This window comes from Pristiophorus japonicus, chromosome 7 (assembly GCF_044704955.1).
Source record: "Pristiophorus japonicus isolate sPriJap1 chromosome 7, sPriJap1.hap1, whole genome shotgun sequence".
NCBI classification, from domain to species: domain Eukaryota; kingdom Metazoa; phylum Chordata; class Chondrichthyes; family Pristiophoridae; genus Pristiophorus; species Pristiophorus japonicus.
The window spans coordinates 31888626-31905955 of NC_091983.1; the positions used below are offsets into that span (position 1 = coordinate 31888626).

The 17330-nt window shown below is 44.3% G+C and overlaps 1 protein-coding gene across 1 annotated transcript in view; it reads right to left on the minus strand.

Annotated features, from left to right (window-relative positions):
• lrrc1 (leucine rich repeat containing 1) overlaps positions 1-17330 on the minus strand; it is a 390137-nt gene that overhangs the window by 348378 nt on the left and 24429 nt on the right. The gene's annotated exons all lie outside the window — the stretch shown is intronic.

Consider the following 17330-nt stretch of genomic DNA (forward strand, 5'->3'; position numbering starts at 1 on the left):
GCAGCAAAGATTTCAGAAGGAAAAGTTGGGCTGCACAATCTCTCAACTTTATTCATAGAAACCATACAGATTACAGCACAGAACGTGGCCATTCAGCCCGTCGAGCCTATGCCGGCTCTCTGCAAGAGCCCTTCAGCAAGAGCCCTTCAGCTAGTCCCACTCCCCTGCCCTTTCCCCGTAGCCTTGCAATTTGTCTTCTTTCAGGTACTTATCCAACTCCCTTTGGAACGTGGCAATTGAATCTGCCTCCACCACCCTTTCAGGCAGTGCATTCCAAATCCTAACCACTCACTGTGTAAAAAGTATTTCTTTTGACAATCACCTTGAATCTGTGTCCTCTGGTTCTCAACCCTAATGACAATGGGAACAGTTTCTCTCTACCTACTCTGTCTGGACCCATGATTTTGAACACCATCAAATCTCCTCTGAACCTTCTCTGCTATGAGGACAATGCCAGTTCCTCCAGTCTATCCTTGAACTGAAGTGCCTCATCCCTGGAATCATTCTCGCAAATCTTTTCTGCACCCTCTCGTAAGGCCTTCACATCCTTCCTAAAAGTATGGTGTCCAGAATTGGACACAATACTCCAGTTGAGGCCAAACCAGTGTTTTATACAGGTTCATCAAAATTTCAACGCTCTGGCACTCTATACCTCTATTCATGAAGCCCAGGATCCCCTAAGCTTTTTTTAAAACTGCTTTCTCAACCTGCCCTGCGACCGTCTCTCTGTTCATGCACTCCCTTTAGGATTGTACCCTTTAGTTTATACTTCCTCTCCTCATTCTTTTTACCAAAATGTATCACTTCACACTTCTCTGCCTTAAATTTTATCTGCCATGTGTCTGTCTTCTTAACGTCTATTATGATCCTCCTCACTATTCACTATACTTCAAAGTTTTATGTCATCTGCAAATTTTGAAATTGTGCCTTGTACACCCACATCCAAGTCATTAATATATAATCAAGAAAAGCAGTGGTCCTAGAACTGACCCCTGGGGAACACCACTGTGTACCTTCCTCCAGTCTGAAAAACAACCGTTCACCACTACTCTCTGTTCCTGTCACTTGGCCAATTTCGTATCCATGCTGCCATTGTCCCATTTATTCCATGGGTTTCAATTTTGCCGGCAAGCCCATCATATGGCACTTTGTCGAACTCCTTTGGGAAATCCATGTATATCACGTCAATCTCATTGCTCCCATCAATCTTTTGTTACCTCATCAAAAATCTCAATCAAGTTGGTTAAACACAATCTGCCTTTAACAAATCCGTGCTGGCTTTCCTTAATTAATCCACAATTGTCCAAGTGACTTAATTTTGTCCCTGATTATTGTTTCTAAAAGCTTCTCCACTACTGAGCTTAAACTGACTGGCCTGTAGTTGCTGGGTTTATCTTTACACCTTTTTTGAACAAGGGTGTAACATTTGCAATTCTCGAGTTCTCTGGCATCACCGCCGTTTCCAAAGAGGATTGGAATATTATGCCCAGTACCTCCACGATTTCTTTCTTCATTTCTCTCAGCGTCCTATAATGCATCCCATCTGGACCTGATGACTTATCTACTTTAAGTACAGCCAGCCTTTCTAGTACCTCGTTTTTATCAATTCTTATCCCATCCACGATCTCCTCTACCTCCTCCTTTATGATGACTATGGCAGCACCTTCTTCCTTGGTGAATGCAGATGCAAAGTATTCATTTGGTACCTCAGTCATACCGTCTGCTTCCATGTGTAGCTCTCCTTTTTACTATTTATATGCCTATAGAAGACTTTTGGATTACCTTTTATGGTAGCTGCCATTCTATTCTCATACCCTCTCTTGGCCCCTCTTTCTTTTTCACTTTTCCTCTGAACTTTCTTTTTTTAACCTGACTATCAGATGTATTCTTGACCTGTTTCACCTTACTGTCTATCTATTTCATCATCCAGGGAGCTCTCACTTTAGTTGCCCTATCTTTCCCTCTAGTGGGAATGTACCCGAACGATTTCCTCTTTAAAGGCAGCCCATTGTCCCACTGCAGTTTTCCCTGCCAATCTTTGATTCCAATTTACCCGGGCCAGATCCGTTCTCATCCCACTGAAATTTGCCTTCCTCCAATTAAGTATTTTTACTCTAGATTTCTCCCCGTCCTTTTCCATAGCTGATCTAAACCTTAGGATACTATGATCACTGTTCCCTTGATCCACTTGACCTACCTCATTCCTCAGAACAAGCATTGCCTCCTTCCTCATTGAGCCAGAAACATACTGATCGAGAAAGTTCTCCTGAACACACTGCAAAAATTCTGCCCCCTCACCACCCATGTGGTCAGTCATATGTAAAGCAGATCGAATTGAGGGAAATATGGCCTCCGACATGTTTCATGGCATTATCCGCATTTGAACATGAGATGTAATGGGTGAGTGATGGACCCTGGCATAAAACACTGAAAATTCAGTGGAGTAGCCCTCAGAGGTTTCTTCACAGACTAGCCTGTGCAATCACTTTCAATGCATGGTTGTGCACAAGTCCCATGAGAATCAATAATGCATTCTTTAAATGTTATTATCCAGTTGCAGCTTGTAAGCTACCGTCTATCTCACTGCAACAGGCCTAGTTTCCGGCCTTGGTTTAACTCAAATGCTGGCAGAGGCTGGCAAGTCCACCTGCATCGTGCTAATGACCCAAGGGTGAAGTTGGCTGGAGTCAATGGGCATCTCCATGGTCCAGGGGAGGGGGGTGGTGGGGAGAGAGTTCTGCCCCTCCAGAGTCAGTAGCTCAAAAACAAACTATTTGGCAAAAGATATTGGAACAAAATGTTTTTGCTTTTTAATTAATCTTTCTGGTCAGTTTTATGTTACTTGGTTCTTGAATGATACCTTTGGAAAAAGATTGAACAACTTGATTACTCAGTTTTGTTCCAGTTAAGTCATTCCTCATTAGCATTTTGTGCAACCTGCTAAACTGCTTTCCATTTGTTCACATTTAGTCATTATATTTGAATGGCTCAAATAACTACTATTAAGTCACATTTTCTTTGCCCCACTGGCCTGTGCTGGATTCAAGACTTTTAATTATAGACACATTCACTCATTCCAGCCATCTGGGATACTGTGTTTTATTTGATGGATATCTGTGGCCCATTTTAAATCCTTTCTGTATTTGTCTTTTACCATCCTATTAATATAAAACTTTCAATCTAAGTATTATAATATTACGTACAAGTTAAAGAAAATGCTAAATAAAACCAGCAAAAGAGAGCGTCATTGACGATAATTTAATGCTTCTTTTATACTGTCCATTTTTGTTGGTAGCATGTTCTCCTGGGCTGTGGCTTCACAGTAAAAGTGCAGTTTAAAACAGGTAAATGTGCATCAACTTGCCGAGAACAAAACCATCTCGAAAAAGATGATCTAATACTGGTGGTCAAAGCATAATATAGGGTACATGATTGTTTTGGATCATTTAAATGTCATGAGCTTTTGACTCTTTGGCTAATGGAAAGCCCAGCCTGCAAGTTAACCACAAATGACAGACTTTTGTCTACTGCTGAGACAGAAAACATAAAAAGGTAAACTGGAACAGTGACAAGCCACAGACTTGTGTCGATTGCTAGGGGAAAAAAACCAGAAAAAAACAGGAAAGAACAGGAAAGTTCGTGACTTGGACACAGAAGGCTCATTTTACCTCAGAGCTGTATAAAGAAAGAACGAACTGTGCCATCGGGAAGAGAGGGCACATGAAGACGACAAGGAATAATCAGTGGTGGGCACTCCCAGGCTCTCCTCCAGAATGAGGGTCTGGTCAATCCCTATTCTGAAACCAGTTCCCACTTGAGAATTATTCAGATCCGTTGCTTATTGTTGTTTGGCAATCGAATAATGTGTTTAATAATCTTAGTGCCAGTTTCTGTGGTGGTTGTCTTCATTCAAAGTTACAACGAGTAATAGGGTTATTTCCCTAAATATAGGGACAACTTATTAATAATAATAATAATCCTACATTAACTGCAATTTAAAAGTGGACCCCTCCAAAAGCAAAAATAAAAAAGCCTCCATCAACCCATTGGGAAGACTGACGCCATTGTCCCCGCCACAAACTCCGTCCTTAGTCACCGACTCCATCGCTCTCTCTGGCAACTGTCCGAGACTGAAATCAGACTGTTCGCAACCTTGGCCCCGAGATGTGCTTCTGACCACATATCCACGCCATCAGCAAGACCGCCTATTTCCACTTCGAACACTGCCCGACTCCGCCCCTGCCTCAGCTCATTTGCTGCTGAAACCCTCATCCGTGCCTTTGTTACCTCTAGACTGAAGTATTCCAACACATTCCCCCCTGCTGGCCTCTCACATTCTACCCTCCGTAAACTAGAGGTCATCTAAAACTCTGCTGCCCATGTCCTAACTCACACCAAGTCCCGTTCACTTATCATCCCTGTGCTCGCTGACCCCTACATTGCTACCCGGTCAAGCAACACCAAATTTAAAATTTGCAATCTTGTTTTCAAATCCCTTCACGCCTTCGCCTATCTCTAACTTCCTCTAGCCCTAACAACCCTTTGAGATATCTCTGCACCTCCAATTCTGGCCTTATGCGCATCCCTGATTTTAATCGTTCCACCACTGGGGCCCGTGCTTTCAGCTGCCGAGACCCTAAGCTCTGGAATTCCCTCCCTAAACCTCAGCACCTCTCTCTTCTCCTTTAAGACGCTCCTTAAAACCTACCTCTTTGACCAACCTTTTGGTCATCTGCCCAAATATCTACTTCGTTGGCTTGGTGTCAAATTTTGTTTAATAACGCTCCTGCCAAGTGCCTTGGGACATTTTGCTGTGTTAAAGGTGCTATATAATTACCCGTCGTTATTGTTGTAATACCATTCTCATTTTAATGATTTTAAAAAGATTGCCTAATCATCTGTTTTCAATCATTAGAAACCTCATCAATAGTGAGCCAGCATGCAGCACTCTGGATATGCTGCAGTTTAATGCAGATATCTAACATCTAACTACACTATGGTGCAGTGAACATGCGTCTCCTTCTGTGGCCTCCTTTTTTTCCTCCATTTAGAAAGTCCACTCGGAAAATAGAGGGAAAAAAACACACCAAGTAACCAAAGGTTCGACACTACAAAAATATAGCTCATCTCGCAGGACACTATGTGCCTTTGATATTTAATGATGCTCTGACTCAATTTCTTGTGTGATGCAGTTATTTCCTGGCTTGTGATACAGAAACAAAAATACACAGATTATGCTTCAAATTTGGATGATTTCTGCAACAGTATTTTAATAAACATTCACCTCCCAATAAATCCAAATCACCTCCTATTCAAGATCCAAAAGATAACGAGCTGGATTTTGCTGAGAGTGGCACCAACCGTTGGTTAAATTGCACTTGCCACAGGCTTTTGCAAGGCACGTTGCTGTCAAAGGGACATTCAAACAGTGCGGCGCTCTCTACAGGCACCTGGGACCTGTTTGAATAAGGCAAGCAACTGTGCATCTCCTTCATCAATCAGATTGAGGAATTGTTAATGAGCAGCGCAGAGTCTGAACCAGAGAAAGTGTCAGTTAAAATATTTAATTCAATGTCAAATCAGATAGAGATAGCACAATAAAGAATGGGAAAGAAAGATTGGGTTAAGAGAGATAAGATACAGAAAGAAAAAGTAAAAAAACATTTCAAATAATTAAAATCTGAAGGAATGCGACTCCATGCTTGTTGGTCTTAATATTCAGTGCCAGAGAGGTTGTTTAGTAGTAATTAAGACTTAGCACACCATTAAAAAGGAGACTTAAACTAGAAAGATCTGACTTTTTAAAATCTAATTTAGTCCATATCTGTGACGTCAGTACAATAACTTGTCGCCATTCAATACACTTGAATGGGGAGCTAAGCCGCGAGATGCCATTTTCGCGCAGCTTAGAGAGGATCAGTGCATCTCGGACAGCAACTTCCGCATTTTCGCATTTACCTGCGGATGTGCACTTGCCGGAAGTTGATTTGCACATAAACAACAGTAATCCTCATCATTATTTTCACAACAAAATCCAGCCCGATGATTCACTCAGTTCAGCACATCTTCAGCCTTTCTGTATTTGCTTTAGACTCAAGTTCAATACTCTCCTTGCTGACCGGTTAGCTCCACCCTACACCAACTCTCGCCTTTCATGCCTGTCCTCACCCACCTCCACTGGTTTCCTATCCCCTAGTGCATAGGTTTCAAACCTGTCGTGCAAGGAGCTAACGGACTTCTTGGTGAATGAGATTGAGACCATCCAGTCAGTTGCCTTTACCGCTTCATGTTGCCCCAAGGTTCCCAACTACCTGACCCCCGAACCCACTAATCTTCCCACATCTCCCTTCATGCCATCGTCAATTTCATCTTGAGAGACCCACAAGCTGCTCCCTTGACTTCATTTGCACCAAACTGCAGACCATTCAACTCCCCTTCCTCATCCCCGTGCTAGCTGACATTGTAAGTGGTCCTCTCTCAAGTACTGCCACCCTCCCTTTCAAAACTGCCATTATCACCCCTCTCCCAAAATAAAATACTCTCAACTCCTTTATCCTTGCAAACTACTACCCCATCTCCAACCTCCTTGTTGTTGCATCCCAAATTAGTGTTCACCTTTCCAGTAACTCAATGTTTGAATCTCTCCACACCTGCCACAATCTTAATCAAAGTCACAAATTACATCCTCGTCCTTCTAGATCTCTCTGTCGACTTCAACAGTTGGTCACATCCTCCTCCACCAACACGTTTTCTTGCTAATCAGCTGAGTGGGACTGCCTTTGCTTAATTCTGCTCTTACCTAGCTAATCCAAAGCATCTGCAGCAATGGCTTCTCTTCCCACCCTTACACTGTTACCTTGTGAGTCCCTCAAGGATCTATCTTCGACCCTTCCTCTTCCTCATCGACATGATCCTCCTTAGCGACATCATCTGAAGACACAAGATCAGGGTCCACAAGTACACTGACGACACCAAGCTCTACCTCCACCACCTCTCTAGCCTCTGTTGACATGCTCAACGGACATGATCTTTACGGCGAGACAACTGCGAGAGAAATGCAGGGAACATCAACCCTTATACATGGCCTTCTTTGGCCTTATAAAGGACTTCGACACTGTTAACTGCGAGGGACTATGGAGCGTCCTCCTCCATTTCGGCTGCCCCCAAAAGTTTGTCGCCATCCTCCGCCTGCTCCACGACGACATGCAAGCCATGATCCTGACCAACGGATCTACCACAGACCCAATCCATGTCCGGACCGGGGTCAAGCAGGGCTGCGACATCATGCCAACCCTCTTCTCGATCTTCCTCGCTGCAATGTTCCACCTCACACTCAACAAGCTGGAGTGGAACTAAACTACAGGACCAGTGGGAACCTGTTCAACCTTCGTCGTCTCCAGGCCAGATCCAAGACCGTTCCATCCTCTGTTGTCGAGCAAGTCAGTCAACATCTTCACTGAGGCTGACGAAAGCATGGGCCTTACACTAAACATCCGTAAGTCAAAGGTCCTCCACCAACCTGACCCCACCACACAGCACTGCCCCCCCAGTCATCAAGATCCATGGCGCAGCCCTGGACAACGTGGACCACTTTCCATAACATCGACGATGAGGTTCAACACCGCCTCCAGTGCGCCAGCGCAGCCTTCGGCCGCCTGAGGAAGAGTGTTTTCGAAGATCAGGCCCTCAAATCTGGCACCAAGCTCATGGTCTACAGGGCTGTAGTGATACCCATCCTCCTGCATGGCTCAGAGACGTGGACCATATACAGTAGACACCTCAAATCGCTGGAGAAATATCACCAACGCAATCTCCACAAGATCCTGCAAATCTCCTGGGAGGACAGACGCACCAACGTTAGTGTCCTCAATCAGACCAACGTGCCCAGCGTCAAAGCACTGACCACATTCGACCAACTCCGTTGAGTGGACCACATTGTTCGCATGCCTGACACAAGACTACCAAAGCAAGCGCTCTACTCGGAACTCCTACAAGGCAAGCAAGCCCCAGGTAGGCAGAGGAAACGTTTCAAGGACACCCTCTCAGCCTCCTTGATAAAATGCAACACCCCCACTGACACCTGGGAGTCCCTGGCCAAAGACCACCCTCAGTGGAGGAAGAGCATCCGGGAGGACGTTGAGCACCTTGAGTCTCGTCGCAGAGAGCATGCAGAAAGCAAGCAGAAGGAGCATACAGCAAACCAGACTCCCACCCACCCTTACCTTCAACGACTGTCTGTCCCACCTGTGACAGAGACTGTAATCCCCGAATTGGACTGTTCAGTCACCTAAGAGTGGAAGCAAGTCTTTCTTGATTTCGAGGGACTGCCTATGATGATGATGAGCCTCTGTTAACATGCTGTTTGTCTGATATCCAGTCTTGAAGGAGCTGCAAGTTCCTCCAGTTTAACATGTAGAAGATCAAAGCTATGGTCTTCGGCCCCTGCCACAAACCTTGCAACCGATTCCATCCCCATCCAGGCCACCGTTTCAACTAAATCCACAACGTTGCTCTCGCCCCTGCACGCTGAACTACACTGGCTCAGAGTTCTCCAATGCCTTCAATGTAAAATTATTATTCTTTTGTTTAAATACCTTCATGGCCTTTACTTTTCCTTATCTCTGAAACCTTCTCCAGCCCCACAACCTTCTGAGAAGTCTGTGTTCCTCCAGACCTCGTGAAACCCCAATCTATTCTGCTCGCCACTGGCATCCGTGTATGCAGCTGTTAAGCATTATGCTCTGGAATTTCTTCCCTAAACACCTCTACCTTTCCATCTCACTCTACTGCTTCAAGACGCTCATTAAACCCACCTGTTGACCAAGCTTTGAGTCATCCCTCCAAATATATCCTTCTTTGACTTGGTATCAATTTCTGTGATGCCTTGGGACGTTTTTCTACATGAAGCCTGGACAAACTGGAGTTAGATTTCGTAGAGCAGAGACGGCTGTGTGTTGATCTTACTGAGTGAAGAGTTGAAAATAATGAAGGGAGATAGAGAACAACTATTTCTCCTAGCAAGGGAACTAAAAAACCAAGGGGGTGCAATATTAAAATACCCTGTCAAAAGTGAATCTAGGAAGAAAAAATATTCACACAAAAAGAATTGAGAGAAAATGGCATGTGCTGGCCTGACTATGCAGAATTAATTGAGGTGCTTAAAAGGAAGACAGGTATATTCAGGGATATGGAGAAAGAACAGATAATTGAGAATTAAAAAGGTGAACAACTGATATAATGGATGAGTAAACTCAATATGAATGGCCTAATCTCACTCAAATGTTTCCAGCTAATTATAATTAAAGAGGAAAGAAAGTCTTGAAGGAGCAATTCTTTTTAAAGGTATTTGCAATTCACAATGGAAAAAACCACCAACTCTCCAGATAACTAAATACCTTCAATAAAAACTTAGCAAATAGAGGGGGGGGGAAAAAAGTGGAACCCCCTAATCCTAAACAGTGAGGAAAGGATATGCTGTACAGCTTTGTATTATCGATTGAAGACACCCAAACTTAGCGGAGATGCACTAAGTGGTTTCAGTTCCACATTAGTCCATTTCTTCCACAACAGCTGGTACTGTCATCAAATGTTGCTTGTCAGCATCAACCAATGCCAATTACACAGCAACGATCAAGTCTCATCCAAAACTCTAGCATCTTGGCATCAGGCCAGCTCCAGAGACCATGCTGAGTTAAGGAATGGTACATGTGGATGTCATACAAGAAAAATAGCTGAAGTCTGGAGGGGAGGAAGGAAGGAAGAATAAAAATTTATCAACTTTGCTCACTGTTAATTGTGTGAAGGCTCAGCTTTCTAAAATGAAATCACAATGCATGTTCCTAGATTTCTACGGTGTACCGATCTAAAGTACCACCCAACATTTACCTTCACTTTGACTTCAGAAAATTATATCCCTGCAAACCACAGGCATGTCAGAACGTTCATTACATTTTCTGCACCCAACATGGTTTTCTTGCTCCCATGAGATTATACCCAATGACTGACACTATCCAGCTGTGCAACACAGCTAAGTTTCACAATGGTAATGTTGTGTAGGGTACGAGAGAGGAGAAAGTGCTTTTATGTCATACTAACTATGCAGAGATGAATTACAGACACACATGAATCCATCTTAAATGACTAATCGCAACCAGACATGCTGTGAAAATTTACTCCAAAACATCCTTTAATCTTTATGCGTTTTAAGAAACAATTCTACTTAAACACTTCATTTGTTTTCTTTTTTTCAGACAAGCAAATCTGTTATACAGCAAAACCTTTATTGTTCAGCAAATTGCTTCTCAAGACAACTGATGATTGTTCGTCCGAACAATCCAATTTTTGGGAGTGTGGCATTTTGTCATGATGAAACAAGGATATATGGGAAAAGAAAACCCCATTTGGCTCATCAACCTGCCCCTTCCGCAAAGCCTACCACAGACTCGAGATGAATATTTAATTCCCTGGGGACAGCTTGTGTGTAAATACTCCAGTCTCACTTGAAACCAACTAATTTGGTGTACTCCAGTCTGTCCTTACAATCCGATGCCAGTAATTTCCGCAAGGATTCTCACGATTGTCCGCCATAACTTTAGCAGACAAGTGGTGGAACTTTAGTTTCCACTGATCTTCCTCCGAAGTTAGCGGTTGATGGGTAGAATTTCCATAGGGGTTCCCCAAAGTCTGAACCTTTCCCGTTTGTGGATATGCTTTTAACATAAGGTGCCCAAAACTGCGCACACTATTCCAAAATATTGGCACAAGTCAAATGTTCTCAAAACAGAACTCAATACTCGGTCCACTTGAGAACACCTTCACTTTGGCTGGAAACTTTCAGTAATTACTCACGACACCTAAATTATTTTCCTTCACCAGCTTCATTAATGAGCACTTTTCTCTCCTGTACGTGTTTGCCGTTTCAATATGAATGACCTATTTAATCTACATTAAAATTCACCTGCCATTCCTTAGCCCATTTACTTGTGGAACTTGATCAAACACCTTCTAAAATCCAAGAACGTTATATACGCAAAATAGCCTCATCCACTGCTTTAATTACTCCTTCAAGATATTCCATAAGATTATTGTGCCATGACCTACTGCTTCTAAATACATCACTTCATTCCATAAAGTATGTTTGCGCAGAGCACTGAGATATGGCACTATATAAATGCAAATATTAGAAGTTGCCTTTAAATTCAGGCTAACTACTGTTTATGACCTTGGTTCTCTTTAGATAAGCATCAACAGCACCCCATACAATGCTCTCAAGCACTTTCTCCATTACAGATGTTGGGCTAATTAGTCTGTAAAATCCAGATTCACTTTTTTCAGGTCAGTATTTATTGTCTCCAGTCCTCAGCTAAGACTTGTGTTTATTGGGTCGCTAAAAACATTTAGCATAGCATCACCTATTTTCTTGAGGATTTTGAAGTGTACCCTTGGACCTTGGAGATTTATCCCTGCACATTTCTTCACAGTTACTGAAGCCTACTTACGTCACAGATTCCTGAGCAAAAAATATTTCTTCTACTTTCTACTTAACTATCCAGAGAGCTCTTTGTATACTCACACCTCATTCAATTCCTCCAGACAGAAACTGAGTCAGTTACAAAAAGTCAACAGCAAAAACAGCAGAAGGTCAAAAAGGAGAAACTAAAAAGGTGAAAACATATTACTATCAGTTTGTAGCTCACCTGTTGGTCTTCAACTTTCAAACTTTTATTGCAAGTCTCATTTTGGAGCTTCTTCACAAATGGATTCATTTGAAAGATTTAGTTGTCAAAATTGCCATGATTCTAATGATCTAAACTGAGAAATTCTAGTTTCTGTGCACTCTGCATGGCCTGCTCAGAACATACACTAACTGCAGTTGGCCTTGGCTCAGTGGCAGCATCCCCACCTCAGTCATATCACAAGTTCAGGCCCTACTTTAGCGACTTGAGCTCATAATCTAGGCTGACACTTCAGTGCAGCACCGAGGGAGCGATGCACTGCTGAGGTGCCGTTTTTCGGACGAGAAAATAAACCAATGCTCTATTGGCCATATTCGGTTGGTATAAAAAGATGCCACAGCACTATCTGAAGAGCAGTTAAGTTCTCCTAATGTCCTGAGCAACATTATGCCTCAACCAAGATCGCTAAAACAGATTATCTGGTCATTTACCTTATTGTTGTTTGTGGCATCTTGCTATACACAAATCAGTTGCCACATTTCCCTAGATTATAACAGCAACTACACTTGAAAAGTGCTAGATTGTTGGATGTCCTCAGGATCTGAAAGAAGTTGTATAAATGCAAGCTCTTTCTTTATTTCCCTGAGCTAACTATGAGAAGGACATGCAATTTTCCCCACCCAATGTCAGAGAGGCTTCCCACAATGCCACACACCCGGTGTCTGGGAACTCAGAATAGCAGACGAGGTGGAAGGAAATATTAAAACTGTGAATCCACCATTCCATACCGTTATGCATTAGTATGACAACACATTGCATTACAAGGTTTTAATTTCTCTCTTAAGCACTACAACCATTGTTATCCAAGGCCATAGGTAATTATTTGAAAACAAGGCCTGAAGCAGTGATAAATTCTTAAACATGATGCCCAACGTTGCTTAATTTCTTCGAAGAATGACTGCATTTCTACCTCCATTTGAAGAAATATTTTCTATGTCGCATGTATATATGAGACAGGAAAATGAAACATTTTGCTATCACTGAATTTTATTTTGCACGCACAGGTAGATTTTTCAATTTCTTTTACTCCTTAGATACATTGAGGTTTGGGTTACAGGAATTTGGTGCATGGACAACCTATAGCAATGGGCTCCTTAAAATGTCTTTCCCCATTTAAAATAATTTAACAAAAATTTAAAAGATTAAAACCAAAATAAATCTGTTCTCGCACACTAAGCAAAGATTGGGCCCAAATTTCCCCAACCCCTTTTTTCAGCGCACTCTCCAGAGATGCGCCGACTTTATGCGCTGGAAACGATGCCGATAAACTTACTCACATTTCTGGCCGCTCTGCTGTGTCTCTCCCGGGTCCTGGCACGGCGCTCCTCGTGGAGTGGGGGGGGGCGGAGCTACAGTCCTGCGCCGAACAGTGCCGGCAGCTGCACGCATGCGCAGTAGAGCCGTCGTGCATGCGCAATAGCTCCTTCCCATAATTATGATGATGATGCCTGCAGAACACGTCCCTCCCCTATCCCAGGCTGAATGGCCGGCCGCTGAGGGCTGCAAGAAACAGGTTGGTGCAACTGAGTTCTGATCGGGGCGAGAGAGGGGGAGAGTTTGGTCATCTTTGGCTGCAGTCTAGTGGTTTGGAGGATAGCTCGTCATGTAGCGACATTGCTTGCCATGCTGGGCTGGCTTTGCGTTCGTTTGGTTCGGTGGCGGTTTACCAAAGAGTCTCTGCGGTGCCGTGTGTTTCGGTGTCCTTCCACACGTAGCCCGCCTGGCTCTAGCACACTTGCCGACGGCTGAGCGTGTGCCCAAGTCAGTCCCTGTTGCTGCTGCCTGCATGTGTGTGTTTCTCTCTCTCTCTCTCTCTCCCCCAAGTCCTCGCTGTCAGAAGCACAGACACACACACTGGGGGGCCCCGTTCCAGCATGCTATTGGAGGGCTCCCGGTGCTGCAGTAGGTGAGTAGAAACTTAATTTTTTATTTATTGATTTTTTTTTAAAAAATTATTAATTTTTTTGATTGATTTATTGGTTGATTTATTGATTTATTTATTATTGATGATGGCTCTTTATTTGTAAAAGAAGTGTTTAATGTTTGTAAACCCCCATTCCCCACCGCCCCCCCCCCCCCACCATCTCTCGTTCCCTACGCCTGATTTATAAGTGTAGGCAAGGTTTTTCTGAGCGTACGAAAATCTACACTTACTCCATTCTAAGTTTAGTTTGGAGTAAGTTTTCGCTGCCTAAACGTCCAAAACAGGCGTAAGTGGCTGGACATGCCCCCTTTTGAAAAAAAAAATCTGATGTAAAATGAAACTATTCTAACTCACTAGAAGTAGAGCAAACTAAATGCCGAGAATTGCAATTTCTAAGATACTCCATTCTAAACTAGTTGCTCCAAAAATATAGGAGCAACTCAGGCCGAAACTTGAGCCCTGAGTGTTAATGGAGTCGAAAACTCCATTACCATTGTATCATGTAACTACCAAGATGGTAGATGCTGAACTAGATTGCGTTTCTCAATTCTTATGTCCCTATGACCGAGCTGAGGAAGAAAATGCACACAGAGTCAAAGAAGGTGATATCAAGAAGAGTGACCAAAAAGAGATATTTTAATGGAGGTCTTGACTGAGTTGGTGGTGATGAGGTTAAGGGAGAATTCTAGAGCGTAGTATCCAAATGGTTGAAAGTATTGCTGCCAGTGGAAGAAGAGATGCACAAGAGACTAGAGCCTCAAGAATGGAGAGTGTTGGAGGGGGGCTTATAGAGATGGAGGAGGTTACAGAGATCTCGAGGGGCGGGAGCGCGAGTGGGAGAAGGCGGGGTGCAAGGCCATGGAGGTTAAACACCAAAGTGAGAATTTTACCTTTTTGAAGTGTTGGCCTGTGAGCCAAAGTCAGCCAGCAAGAATAATGGGCAAGTCGTGCAGGATATACTATGGGCAGCAAATTTTGGATGAGGTGAGGTTTATGAAAGGTGGAGGAATGGCAGCTGGCCAGGCGAGTATTCGAATACTTTAGTCAAGAAGTGACAAAAGCATGGATGAGTGTTTCAGTGGCTGATTAGCCCAGTTGGGGTGGAGGTTGGCGATGATATAGAGTTGCAATTAGGCAGTCTCTTATGATTGAGAGGATATGGGGTTCGGGGTTGAGAATGGAGGACGATAGTTTTGTCTGAATCCAGTTCCTGGTAGCTGTGTGCCCACAGCATAAACTGCCCCTATTTGTGCAGAAATTAGAAGTCACACTGGTGCAGCAAAGTTCTGCTGTACCTGAACTTTTTTAAAATTTGGGCGGGGGAGGAATGAGAATTTAAAAATTGAGGCGTTGTTTAACCGGGAGCCAATGTCGATCAGCGAGCACAGGGGTGATGAGTGAATGGGACTTGGTGCAAGTTAGGACACGGGCTGAGTTTTGGATGTCCTCAAGTTTACGTAGGGTAGAATGTGAGAGGTCAGCCAGGAGTGTGTTGGAGTAGTCAAGTCTGGATGAGAGTTTCAGCAGCAGATGAGCTGAGGCGGAGACGGGCAACGTTAGAGGTGGAAATAGGCGGTCTTTGTTATGCCGCGGATGTGTGGCCGGAAGCTCATTTCAGGGTCAAATATGACACCTAATTACAAACAGTCTGGTTCAGCCTCAAACAGCTGCTAGGGAGAGGGATGGTGTCAGTGGCGAGGGAATACAGTTTGTGGCGGGGACCAAAGACAATGCCTTTGGTCTTTCCAATATTTAATTGGAAAACATTTCTGCTCATCCAGTACCGGATGTCGGACAAGCAGTCTGACAATTTAGAGACCATGGAGGGGTTGAGCGAAGTGGTGGAGGGGTAGAGCTGGGTGTCGTCAGCATACATGTGGAAACGGACGTCGTGTTTTCGGATGATGTCGCCAAGGGGCTGCATATAGATGAGAAAGAGAGGGGGCCAAGGATAGATCCTATGGGGACACTGGAGGCAACAATGTGGGCGTGGGAAGACAAGCCGTTGCAGGTGATTTTCTGGCTACGATTCGATAGATAAGAATGGAACCAGGCAAATGCAGTCCCAGCCAGCTAGATGGTGGAGGAGAGGTATTGGAGAGGATGGAGTGCTCAAACGTATCAAAGGCTGCAGACAGGTCGAGAAGGAGGAGGAAGGATAGTTTATCTTTGTCAGTCACAAAGGATGTAATTTGTTACTTTGATGAAAACCGTACCCGTACTGTGGCAGGAGCGGAAACCACATTGAAGGGATTCAAGCATGGAGTTCCAGGAAAGATGGGCAGGATTTGGGAGGCGACAGCACGTTCAAGGACTTCAGAGAGAAAAAGGGAGGTTGGAGATGGGGCAATAGTTTGCAAGCATAGTAGGGTTAAGGGTTGTTTTTTTTGAGAAGTGGGGTGATAACGGCAGATTTGAAGGAGGGGACGACAGTACCTGAGGAGAGAGAACTGTTAACATGTCAGCTAACATGGGAGCCAGAAAAGGAAGTTGGGTGGTCAGCAGTTTAGTGGGAATAGGGTCAAGGGAGCAGGAAGTGGGTCTCATGGATAAGATAAGCATGAAGAGGTCAAGAGGGGAGGAGAGAGAGAAACTGGAGAGAGATGAGAGTTCAGGGCTAGGGCAGGGGGGAGCCTCAGAAGCAGTGTGGCTCAGTGGGCGAGGGAAAGGAAGGGAACTGGCAGAGGCAGCTGATCAGATGGTCTCAATCTTTTAGACAAAGAAGTCCATGAGTTCCTCACACGTTGTTGGAGATGAATGTGGTGGAGACAGGGGAGGGGGGTTTAAGATGGTGGTTAGAATTGTAATTGGGAATGTCAATGGAACAGAGACTACAGTACTACCTTAGCATAGGAGTTTACCCACTAATGTTATTCTGCTACAGAAGAGTATAGAACATGCATAAAGTTTGGAAAATCACTGAATTTAACAAAAAAATGTAAAATCAATTAGGTTGACTATTCCAATGCAAGCAATTACAGTTGAGCGTCCCGAATGCGGCAACCTCGGGGCCGAGGCCGAGCCGTTTTTTGCGTTTTTCCCAACGTCAGAAGCAGGGGGGGGGGGTTTGCTCTCCGAGGAGCTATTCGGTCACCCGTCCCGTCCAGGTGGTGGTGTTCGGGCGGGTCCTGCCGAGAAAGTGGTTTCGGGCAGGCCCCACCAAGGCTGTTGTCGGGCTGGCGGGCCCCGCCAAGGATGTTGTCGTCATCGGGCAGGGCCCCGCCAAGGAGGCATTCGGGCAGGCCAGCCCCACCGAGGTGGTGTTCAGGCGGGCCAGTGAAGAGGCCCCAAGGTAAGGGCGGCAAGGCAAGGCCCCGAGGTCGGGCAGCGACGAGGCCTTGAGGTTGGCAGGGTCATCCGGTCCGAATTCTGGAACATTTTACGGATTCCAGACGACCCTGCCATGGATTGTCCCGGAGTCCGGATCATTCCAGATTCTGGACACTCAACCTGTACCTTATTAGAGTTACGGCAACACTAAACCATTAATCTTAATTATTTAAGTGGAGAATCTGAGGTAAGTTTTGAGAAATTCCTGGTGCAAATTAAGACTTTGCATTTATGTAGTGCCTTTCACTTTGAGAACAACCTAAATTGCTTCATAGGCAATGAAGTACTGTTAAAGTGTAATCACTGTAGTAACGTAGTAACCAATTTGTGCACAGTAAGGT